The following is an 11,899-nucleotide window of genomic DNA, read 5'->3' on the forward strand; positions in this document are numbered from 1 at the left end:
ATTTAATTATTTATATGTTATACTTAGAACTTTTTTCTAAAGCGAAATACTCAACGTCCAAAATGACCAAAAAAAGGAACTTATCTGAAAGCGCGTGGCACGAAACATTAATAGAAATTATTGAAGAGAGTAAGGCATATTTTCAATTTCGCTTTTTTTTTATTCTCCAATAATATTTTCAGTTTAAGAATATTTTCTCCCTTTAATTAGAATATGCCCGTAAGAATATGACGCTCTTAATATTAGAATACTGTTTTTTCGGTGCACTATCTAATGGTAAGGCGCATCATATCTTCTAGTATCAACTTTAAACTTCTAATTTATTCATACAAATAACTGAACACATAATTAATGGAAAATTTATCCTTCAAGAAGCCAATTTCCTCACACGATGTAATAATTCTCTTAGCAGTAGAAGTCTATATTAACCCTTTTACTTGGGTGAAACGACCTTAAGCGGCTATGAACATTGTACATTGAGCAAGTCGAGAGTGCATACCGATCAAGGTGGATTAATGCGACGATGCGTAATCAAATGGTAAGCACAACCGCAACCAAGGCCAGTGCAATTATCCACTTAAATATGTATTGTGAATCACTCGTGTTTGAAAACCTGCTCACTATTCCGTCCCAACTAATTTGAGTTCATTCAGAAATCTCCAACCAGTTTATATCACTAAAACGCCATTTGCATCCTGTCACAAGTTTCAGGCGAATCTAGGTAGAGCCAACACCAACATTTCGATTCGATGTATGCCACATTTTGGAACAAGAATTAAAATTAGATGAGGTAGATGTCTCCAATTTTTTGTTCCACATATATCTGCTTTCGGGCTAACGTCCGAGAGTCCCTGATCTAGTTTCAGACGAAACGTCATATTGATATATACACAGAAATGTAACCCGACTCACCTAATTGGATGCAATTATCCTACCATGATGTACACTGCAGAACGAGATTCAATCATGATTTTTCTCCCACAGTGATCATTAACCTTTCACCACTTTACATGCGAAATGGAATTAGACGGGAGCAATATTTTCACCGTGAAAGATGCTTTCACTCAGAAAAGGGATATAAAAAATTAGTATCTGGATATCAGATTTTGCAAGGTGGCCCTTTCAAGACACAGAGAAAATTACCCGTACAGAAATTCCAATTTGGATCTGATCAGGGCCAGGTCTGGCAGAATTTGGCCCAAATCAGGCTATCTAGATGGGGCCAGACTCGAAATGAAACGCGATGCCCGATCGGGGCCCGAGCACTGCGCCCAGAGATAACCATACCTGGCCCCGATCGGGCCCATACTAATTTATTTTTCTTATTCTTAATTAAAAGGGATTCTTAAATAAAATAATATTAAAATCGAATATATCACCTCCTTAACTGAAATTTGAGAATATAAATATCAGGTCATCTAACAGATCGCGGTATGAAAAAAATTGAAGTATGTTAGACACTTTTTTTCGAGCAAACGGAAAAAGACATACGACGTATTATAACAGCCAGCATTTGTGTTTGATAAACCGTTTAAGTATTTTGCAATAGATTTTTGGTTTTAATTTCTAAATTGAAGTTGCTTTCAATTTCTATATTGAACCAATTGTGAAAAGTTATTTTGAAATAAGTGGATTATATTATCGCACTGGCTCATTCAGTTATTTTTACAAAAGCGAATATAAATAAGAAGGTTGTATTTACATTCCGATTGTATCAAATCACCTAAAAATACGTGAAAATAAATACGTTTATAACGCCATTGTTGATCTAATTCGTTTTCACATTCAACAAATGAAATATTACTTTTGCTACTTTTCTTATAAATAAATAACCTCATTTCGAGGTTAGGTTTCATCTTAACATTCTTAATAAATTTACTTATTATAGTCTTCAACACGTAATTTAGGAATATTTTGAAGTATACTATACCTACGCATTAGTCTTGTGCTCACTTTTGGCATTTTTTCCACTTATTTTGTCGCTTTTCCAAATAATAATGGAAATATTTTTGACGCTTGACACTTTACGTTGAAACTTGGGCACGGGTACCGGTATTTTTTCGATTTTAAACCATTTTTCTATGTAATTTAAATGAATAAAAAAGCAACTGTGAATTTAATCCTTATCTAGGCACATTTATTTCATTAAATAATTTCAAATACAGCTATTAAAAATTAAACAGTTTGTCTTGAATATTTAAAAATTGAACCGTAAAGATGTTTAAATTAACTCATCAAGAATATTTTCAAGTTAGAATCATTCATATTTGCGCAATTTTAAATATGCAAATTTCAATATGAAATAAATTGACATTTAAATATTTTTAATTTAAAAAACTGTGAATTAAAGTTCTCGAGTAAATTTAGTTTGATAAATTCAAAATTGTGTGGTTTCAAATTTCAATGAATAATGAAAATTTAAATATCTGAAGTTGAAACCTTAAAAATTAAAAGACTTTACAATTAGGTTTTTAAACTTGAACTAAAAATTAGGTTAAAGAATTTTAAAATCAATTAGAAATAAGATTGATACACATTTAAATGTAACAAATGAATATAATTATATGAACCAAACTCCAGAAATTAAAGAACCATAAAATCAATAGATAAAGGACGTTCTGAATAATGACGTTTGACAAAGTTATATGAACGAGAAGGAAGATAAGTAGCATAATCATTATCATTAAAGCTGGAATTATTGTACCGGTTCTCTATAATTTCTATTCTAAATTATCGTGACGAATTCTCACGCCCTTCCGTGATGCGGTAATGGGCTGTTAAGGAGACACACGCAAAGCACATGATTACGCGTTTAGGGCCAATCGTTGATTCGTTCAATCGAGGAGTGTCAAATTATATGGAAACATTTTCATTTCATGCACAATGTGTGGCGCCTTTTTTATATAACACACAATGCGCTGAGCAGTTAGCACTGCGAGTCACGTGCGTGAAACAGTAAATTAGATTTCCTTGCGAGAAGAGGAAAGAGGTTCAAATTTCGCACTTCAAGTTAAACACGCTACTTCCTTAGCAAGGTCAGGTGGCCATATCTACCGTCAGTCGGTCAAGTTTCAGACAGTCTGCTTACAAAATGAGAACGAAACTGAGACGTCATTTTCCATCCTAGCAAATTTCTCAAATTTTTAGTCTCATAAAACAAAACAAGTAGGGTGATTTTTCACGAAAATAGGGGAATACGAGGGGCATAAAATCTGCTAAATAAAATTAATGTATAAGAACCAGATTGAATTCAATATGAAACGATTAAAATTCTTAACACTACAATTTGAAATATATTGAATTTCCAACAAAATATTTGAATTTGAAACCAAAAAGAATTTTCTACCAATTAAGATGATTTTTCAACTAAAACCCACAAAATTTTCAACCAAGAAAGTTCAACTTTACCTGTACATCTGCATTTACAACCCAATAGTTGAACTTTCAAGCAAAGATACGAATTAAAAAATATATATTTGAACCTTCAAGGCAAACAGACTATGTTTTTTATAAGACAGTTTAATTTTTAATACAAAAAATCGAATTTTCAACAAAAAAATCCTTTTCAACTAAGAAAGATTAATTCTTTACCATAAAAAATTAATTTTCAAGTCAAAAGGACATTGAACGAAAAAAGACAAATTTATTAGAAAAAGGTGAATCCTCGACTAAATAGATCCATTTTTTTTAACCAAAAAACGCGAATTTTCATCAAAACAGTTAAGTTTTCAAGCCAAAAAATTGAATGTTTAAAAAAACAGTTGAATTTTAAACAATAAAAAATAAATTTTCAACCAGAAAGTTAATTTTCAAACAAGAAAGATTAATAAAAAAATAATTTTCTACAAAAAGAAGAATAGTTGAATTCTTATCTTATAAACAATAAATTTCCAATCAAAAATGGAATACTTAAATTTGCAGATTAATAAAATTAATTCTTAACTCAAAAAGAGGGATTTTCAACAGTGTAGTTAAATTTTGAATCAAAGAGATGAATCTTTAAAAAAATAAATTTCAAAACAAAAATTTGAATTAAAAAAAAAACAATAATTTTCATCCAAATTGTTGAATATCTATAACCAAATATTTTAACCCGAAAAGATTTTCATTCGAAATAGATAACAGTTGAATTTAACCAAATTGTACAATTTTTAACCAAACAGTTGAATTTTCAACTAAAAAGGATGCATTTTAAAACAAATAGTTTAACTTTAGCTAAAAAAGATACAGTTGTAACCAAAAACGAAAGTTCAATTTTCAGTTTAAAACACTTATGTTTAAATAAAAATGTAACGAATTTTCAACAAAATAGGTTAATTTTCTACCAAAGGGGTGAATCTTCAAACAAAAATAATTGTAGACTTTTCAAGCAAAAATAATTAACTTTCAATACAAAAATAGTTGGATTTTGTAACTGGTTTCTATTTTCTTGAAAATGGGAAAAAATTGATTTAAAAAGAGAAAAAGAGGTGAATAAGGGAAAGAGTGTCAAGTCCGAAATATAAGTCATTTTGAGACGTATTAAGTAATTATTGTTGACCTGCAACATTGAAGAGCCATATTGGTTGGTAACGTTACTTAAACTCCCCCCCCCCCCATCAACCCCCTTCAAATTGGTAACGTAGTTTATGGACGGTCTCTAACTGGAAAATACGAATGAGACCATGATAAACGATTGTCGTCACTCGAAGCCGGAAAAAGTTTGAGTTAATGCTTCAGTTACCTTTCCCTGATCAGATTTGAGAGTGGAGCTCGGCAGCAAAAAATATACAGGTTAAGTTTCTGGAATTGGCGCGAGTACCAGACGCAAGGACTTCCTGCATGGCGAACATCGCCAAGAATAAACCAGCAGTTTCACCGTGTCTTCGAAACTGCTAGAGAGAACGAACGTTTTCTACTTCCGGAACGGTGGCTTGATACATTTTCCATCGGGAAAAGAAAATATTTATACCTCAAGTGAAGACCTGCACAACTCCATTTTATGTTAATTTCAATGTTAAAATGTACAAGCAGATTGAATAACGAAAATGCTTATTTAGTTGTAGTCCAATAAAATTGTGACTGCTTGAAAATATGCGATATTGGTAGCCTTGCATTGATCGATGGAAAATTCGACAGCTGTTAAATAAATAGAACAAAAAATCCCCAGATTAGAAACGAATTTTGTTTCCTAATCGCGATTTCTAAATTACTTTTATTACCTCTGTTTATTTAGAGGAATAAGATGTGCCACTTCCGGTACCACGGTCCACTTAAGCCCTATACTTGATGAAGACACGCGAAAGCTGATCACGATGTAAACCTTCGACCGAACTTGAGATTATTTTTTCGGATAATTTCTATCTTGCATAACGGCTTTTTCTTTTCTCTACTTTCTATTTCATCTTCACTGCGATTGTTGTTTTCTGCAGCGATTTTGGAGTGACTACAGGAGAACGTAAATGGTGAGTTATCGGAGCTCAGATCCAGAGCATCGAGCTGTCGTATAGGTACGTCTATTACGACGACGACGAGCTGGAGGCTGAGGATGATTTGCTTCGTCCTCCTGCCGTACGGTCCGTACCAAAGACTGGACTTCGTCACTTCCTGCCGAGCCTCAAGCCTTGAGTTGCATTGGGTATGCGTATATGCAACGGGTGTTTTGTCGACTTTCAACGGCCATGAATCTCGTAGCACTTCGCTCGCGATTCCAGAAGACTCCCGTTACCGAGGTACAGGTTCGAGGATGCCGTGCCTTAATGATCCTTTCTGGAATTACTTGCAGTTAGGCTTCCTAGGGCGGAGGTCACCGTGTGAACCACATTCCGGGAAGGCTGGTATTAAGAGAATTACAACAACCGCAAAAGAAAAGTTAATTGTACATACAAAAGGACGATGATTAAAGGTAGGATATATTAATGAAAGATCAGAGGTTTACAATTTTCGGGAGCTGAAAGAGACTTCAGTGAGGTCGAAAAATTGCCACACTGAATCCCAAGGTATCACTTTTTTATCCCGAGGGTGTTAAAGTGATGAATAATGAATATAATATCCAAATCTTAGGTTAGTTAAAACATACACGACATTCAAACCACCAAAGCTTGGATGTAAAAACTAAGTCGTGACCGTCTGTTCGTTCGAAGAAATTTCCTCTAGATTTTCTGTATTGAGAAAAGTAAACATAGCTGGAGAGTTCCTCAAGGGAGAGTTGTGTCACCACTTACTCCGGTTAGGATTGGTGCCGCGAAAGCGGAATCGGATTGGCGCGACTTTCAAGTCAAATTTAATGTTCAGGCACTGATAGAAATGTAAATAAATATAATAAAAATAATAATGTAGATGTAATAATAAAGAATGTTTGAAAAAGAAAAAATCTTATTCATACACGCTTTAAAAAAATACTATTATTTAAGACTGTTTGATCAAGACTGTAACATCTTATAGATAGTAAGTAGAATAATAATAATTTAGATTTGTTCATTGATAATTATTATAATGTTAAAAATAATAATTTTAATGACATGAATTTTAACAGTATTAACTAATTAATTGGCTAAATCAAATTTTATACTACAAATTTTCAAATTTTACAAAAAAAAATTAAAATGAAACAAAACATGGGGATTTAACACATTTTGATTAAATTATTTCGAATAAAAATAAATGTAATTCTATCATAGAGAAGACCAAAATAAAGATCACATTAAAGTCATATTTTTCAAAACAGAGTGGAGAAATCAGAAATAAAAGAAGTATTTTTAAGAGTTTAAAACCCTTTTTTACAATAGATGTGTGTAATGTTTTTTAGTTCTAAAAACTTTTTTTCAAATAAGTCTATTTCAGAACAATAGGTAAAACGTAAGAGAGGATTTATGATACAACTAAAATGTAAATTACATAAATAAAGTAGAAAAGTTTTTACTGCTAATTTATTTGGAATTATATTTCAATTGCAATTTTTTAAATTATACAATAAATATCATAGAGAATTCATGCTGCAGGCGATCGGTTATCTGAAATTACATTTCAAATTTATGCGTTATACTATAAAAGTAATAATGGAAGACAAATTGCAGTTAAAAAAAGATGGTTCGTTTTTTTTCAAGTTTAGAACTGTAAGAACCTAAATTCTTATTGGTAAGTTATATGCATAGCGATGTTTCTGCTAGCATATTTGTTTTCATTGCCTTTTTTCTCTTATTTAGTTTGATTGCAAATTCTTAGCCGAAAGAGCAATTTTTTACAACCGGATGCAATGATCTGAATGTGTTCAATTTCCTGGAAAGTATCAAATGTAGCTTCGTTGACGCAGAAGAGGAAGTTTTCTTTATATTCTTCATTGAAAAAGCTTATTTTCAAAACAATCACTACACGAAAATATAGTATAATGACTTATAACCTCTTCTTAAGATTACTTCAAATTTTTCGCGCTTCGTTACGTATTTCCGATTCCGGTTTCGCGGCGGCTATTAGAAGGGGTAACGTGACACAACTCTCCCTAGAGGAACTCCAGTTGAAGTGAAAATACCTTTGGTTTAAATATCGACGGCCATGACTAACCTAACATTTGGAAGTTGCATCAGGAAGTTGTCATTTTATTCTAAGTAACTAGTACACACTGTTAAATGAAAGAAAGTTGAAAATTAGGCAAATATTATTTCAACTAGTTTCCTTATTAACAATTATTTAGTCTAATATCGCAATGCGAATAGTTGCTCTGACAGGTGTTCAGGAGGCTGACAGCGCGGTTCAGTACTCCACAATTCTCGGCATTGAGCCAAAATTCAGTCTTCAAATGATACTTTCCCCTAGATGTCCAGATGTGCACCTACCTTCAGAGGAATACATTTGAGACTTGAAAATTGTTTCAAATGCTCATTGGGAGACCAATGAAATTTGAGTTGCAACAAATTTAACACCAGCGTTTTTCTGTGTAGCATTTCACCTCTGCTACTTCTCATGCTGCCAAACTCTGTACTTTTAATTCCCTTAATATGTTTGTAAAGGAGTTTTTTACTTTCTTTATAGTCGTTTTGTATTTTATTCTCTTCTTCTGTTCTGATTTTATCTTTATTTTCCTTGATTAGTAGTTTGATTTTCCTTTTTTCGTGTCCATAATCATTTTGAAGTATATTTCTCTCCTTATCGCTAAGACCTGTGATGTTCAACGATCTGTTGTATGCTTTATTTTCTTGTCTCGCTGCCTGAATTTCATCACTTTACTACGCATCATGAGACGTTCTTATTATAACTGCAGTACCACACACTTCAGTCGCACTCCTCACAATGACATCCTTGATCATACCCGATGCGCATTCTATATTCTTATTGCCTATCAGAGCCTCTCAAGTTGCCTTATCTATGCGTTCGTTTGTCTAATTCTAAAAGTCTATTCGTACTTTTACAGGATAAAAATAGTCACTAAAATTTCTTAAAACCCCTAATATCTGTTCAATTTTCGTGCAATCCCTTAAAACTCCGAAAACCTCTTTAAATATTTTGAATTCTTATGTAATATGTTGAACTTGTATTTGAAGGATTAATGTGTTTATTGAAAATTATATTACTATTGGTGCTTTATATGATAAGAAAGGTAATTTGAGAGCAAAGGAAAAAATGTCAAACCTATTACGGGGTATGTCCCTGGAAAAATTTAGAATTGTTAGGCGTACCTGTTTATAATGTTTTTACTTGTGCAGTAACATGGAGTGAAAACGTATCCAACTCTGACTCACCTGAAAGAAAAAATATAAGACTATTAGCTAATTTAGTTGTTTTTTTTTTTCTACAAACATAAAAATAAATTTAGAACACGTGGGAAAAATGAAAGTGTTACAAAATTCAGAAATTTCTTGCTGAAAATTATGCAGTATCTGATACAATGGCAGATTTTTATATCAACTATTGACCGATGAATCACCACTAACACTTCCACTGTGTATATTTTTTGTAGAACGAAACGTTTTCAAGTTAAAGCGTTAGAAACCATTTATTTTTAAACAAAATTGACATATTTGCAAACAGTTTTCAGAATCTATTGTTTAAAAAAATGTTAGCCTGTATCTTTTCTATCCCGACGTTAGATCTTTTCTAAGAAAAAAGAAATAGCTATTTTAAAGAGAAAATTGTCTAGAATTTGCACTTGCTGATACAAAATCATCCATGCAAACCTGTTTTATAATTTACACTGAAACGGTTGCAAGGCCCATTCCTGCCATAATACCATTGAGAGATTAATATTCTAAACGATTTCCTCATAAAAAGATTAATTTTTTAGCAACAATTAATGGATAAAGGTTTCTCACTCAATTTTACACAAAAATCAATTTATTTGTAACGCTGTAGGTTGAGGCAAGGGACTTTTTTATCCTTCAAACTAAATGTATCTCGGGGACCTCTCAATGCATACAGAAATATTAGATAGAGTAAGAGCACCAATTCTTGCTTCCCCCCCCCCCCCTCCATTGTTGGAAACCAGCTCTGATTTCGTAGAGAACACATTTTTAGCATGTTTTGCCTCAATTAATTTTATTCTACTATCATTTTTTACATACAATACATATGTTAGTTATTCAATGCAATGAAGTATATATCCAAAATAAAATGAATTCAGGCCGGTTTTTGGCATGTCAATAATAGGGCTAAATCTTACCATACCTATATTTGAATTCATTAAACCCATATACAATTAGTCAATAAAAGTTTCTTTTTTTTAATCGGCTTTAAAAGAGATGTGCCTTAATTGCCAATTTGTTTTCGTTTCTTTTGACAATGTTTAATAGATTATTTTAATAAATTAAAGCTTAAAAGATATAAGAGTAACTTTCTTTTGCAGTTTTTAATAAGCAACAAATAAAAGTAGTTTTAAATGTTTGACATAAGCAAAAGGCTTTTTTATTATTTCTTTATGAAAAATAAGAAACATAAAGAGTCAGAAGGCCTTGAAGGTTGTTTATAGAAATTCAGTAAAAGTGTTTACTATAAAACTCAAAGTTTTTCTGCACCAGACCCAACTTCAAATTCCAACATCCAGAAGCGTTCAAGATCGTAACATAACGGAATTAACGAGCATGACTTGTTGATTCCATGTAACTAATTCATAACGTTCATCTACTTTTCCGGCTTTCCGTCACACGCAATTTGTACTCTTTTTTCAATTTTATGCAATTATTTCTTTATCGCGCAGAAAATTATCATCGGTACTTCAACCACAAGGTAATAAAATTGATACATAGAATCATCGCGAAATTATCATACTTTGGAAATATCTTCATCGTAAAGTGCAATTTCGGTAAAAACTTATGAATTATAGGCAAGTTTTATAGCTGAGGTTATGATGCATTATAGAATAGGGAAACTTGAACTACGCATTATAAAATATGTCAATATAGATTTTTTGGAAGGTTTCCCCTTTTTATTTTACAATACCAGTTTGGATAATAATTTAAAAACGAAATTAGAGCTGGTCATACTTAAAAATAGTATTCTTCACTATGATTATTTTACGACACTTTTTTTCTTTCAGAAATGAGTAAACAAGATCGTATAAATCTTTAAAATGAGGTAGTAAATCATAAATTCTGCCAGTTACCTTCAGTGCATTCTTCCTGTTTACACATTAAGCTTCAGATGGTTTAATCGTGCAGAACTTCTAATTGTTTTAAACAGAAATTTTAGCAAAAAAGAAAGTTTAATCAATTTTCCTTAAGAATACAATTGCATGAAATAATTTTCTTGATTAATTCGAAAGTCGTAGTTAAGCTGCATTCCATGTTCAAGATAACGCGGAACAAGTTTGATACGCTGTTGTCTCAAAGTAGTATTCATTTAAATCAGAGCAGATTGTGATCATGACAAGATCGATAGATTTACATTCAACTTGTTCTCACGTGACTATACAATTATAACAATATCACAGTGAATTGCCTTCACATAAAAAATATAAAAATCTATCAAATTTATCTGAAATGTCATTTACTATCATTTGTGTGTCATTCTACGAATTCCTATCAAAATTCTTTGATAAGCCATAAAAGCGTAATATAATTTTTTTTTCATTCTGATTATCAACTAAAATGTATTAATTAAAGGGTCAAGGTGGCAAATGAACTTAGAGCTCGGGAAAAGGGTGAACAAAAGGGGCATTTTTTGAGCCCTGAAAATTAAGGTGCATTTATTTTCGAATCAGAAAGTTTTTTATTTTTATTCTTATAGTAGAAAAACCGATATAATAACTTTACATTATTCTTAAATTTTTAATACTAATAGTAAAATAGTTTAATAGTGAACTTTGAATTTAAAAAGTAGAATTTTGAAACCTTTTAATTTATACTTGTTTGATTTGGAACGTTGGTAATTTGAAAATGTACTTTTTCTGAATGTTTATTTCATGCCTGCCAGCGTATCACTTTTTCACTTCTGGAAGAATTTAGATTGAATACTTTTAAATTGAGGTATATAACATTGTTTCGTTTTAATTTACATTATATACTTTTAAATCTGACAGTGGTACTTCACCAATTTTTGTTTGAATCCATATATAGATATAAAAATTCATTTCAAATAAAAAGCCCTAATAACTGCAAACTGTTTAGTTTTAAATTTATATCATTAAAAGTTGCAGAATTATAAATAAGATTTTCTTGCAAACTTTAGGTGTTATTAATTCAGATTCAAAATTGAATAATTTCAGGTTAAAATGTTTAAAATTGCGCGCGTGAATTGTTTAAATTCTCACTTTTCAATACTTACACGATTATATATGCATAGATTCCAAATCGAATAGGTTAAGATCTCAATTTGATGAATTACCAGGTGTATACAGTCTGTCAAGTTAAAGCGAGGGTGGCTTTACTCGCAGTCGGTAAGGTGTATCGACATGATTTTGGTGTCAAAATATTAAGAAGAGCTCCCTCTTTCA

General features: G+C 31.6%; 1 protein-coding gene across 5 annotated transcripts in view; it reads right to left on the reverse strand.

Annotated features, from left to right (window-relative positions):
- LOC117170663 (myc box-dependent-interacting protein 1) overlaps positions 1–11,899 on the reverse strand; it is a 109,709-nt gene that overhangs the window by 74,458 nt on the left and 23,352 nt on the right. The window contains exon 2 of one of the 5 annotated variants that reach the window (XM_033357591.1): positions 8,652–8,714. The exons of the other annotated variants lie outside the window; for them this stretch is intronic. The gene's annotated coding sequence lies outside the window, so the exon portion shown is untranslated. The remainder of the gene's footprint in view (positions 1–8,651; positions 8,715–11,899) is intronic. 5 annotated transcript variants of the gene reach the window in all.

Source organism: Belonocnema kinseyi, chromosome 4 (genome assembly GCF_010883055.1).
Source record: "Belonocnema kinseyi isolate 2016_QV_RU_SX_M_011 chromosome 4, B_treatae_v1, whole genome shotgun sequence".
NCBI classification, from domain to species: domain Eukaryota; kingdom Metazoa; phylum Arthropoda; class Insecta; order Hymenoptera; family Cynipidae; genus Belonocnema; species Belonocnema kinseyi.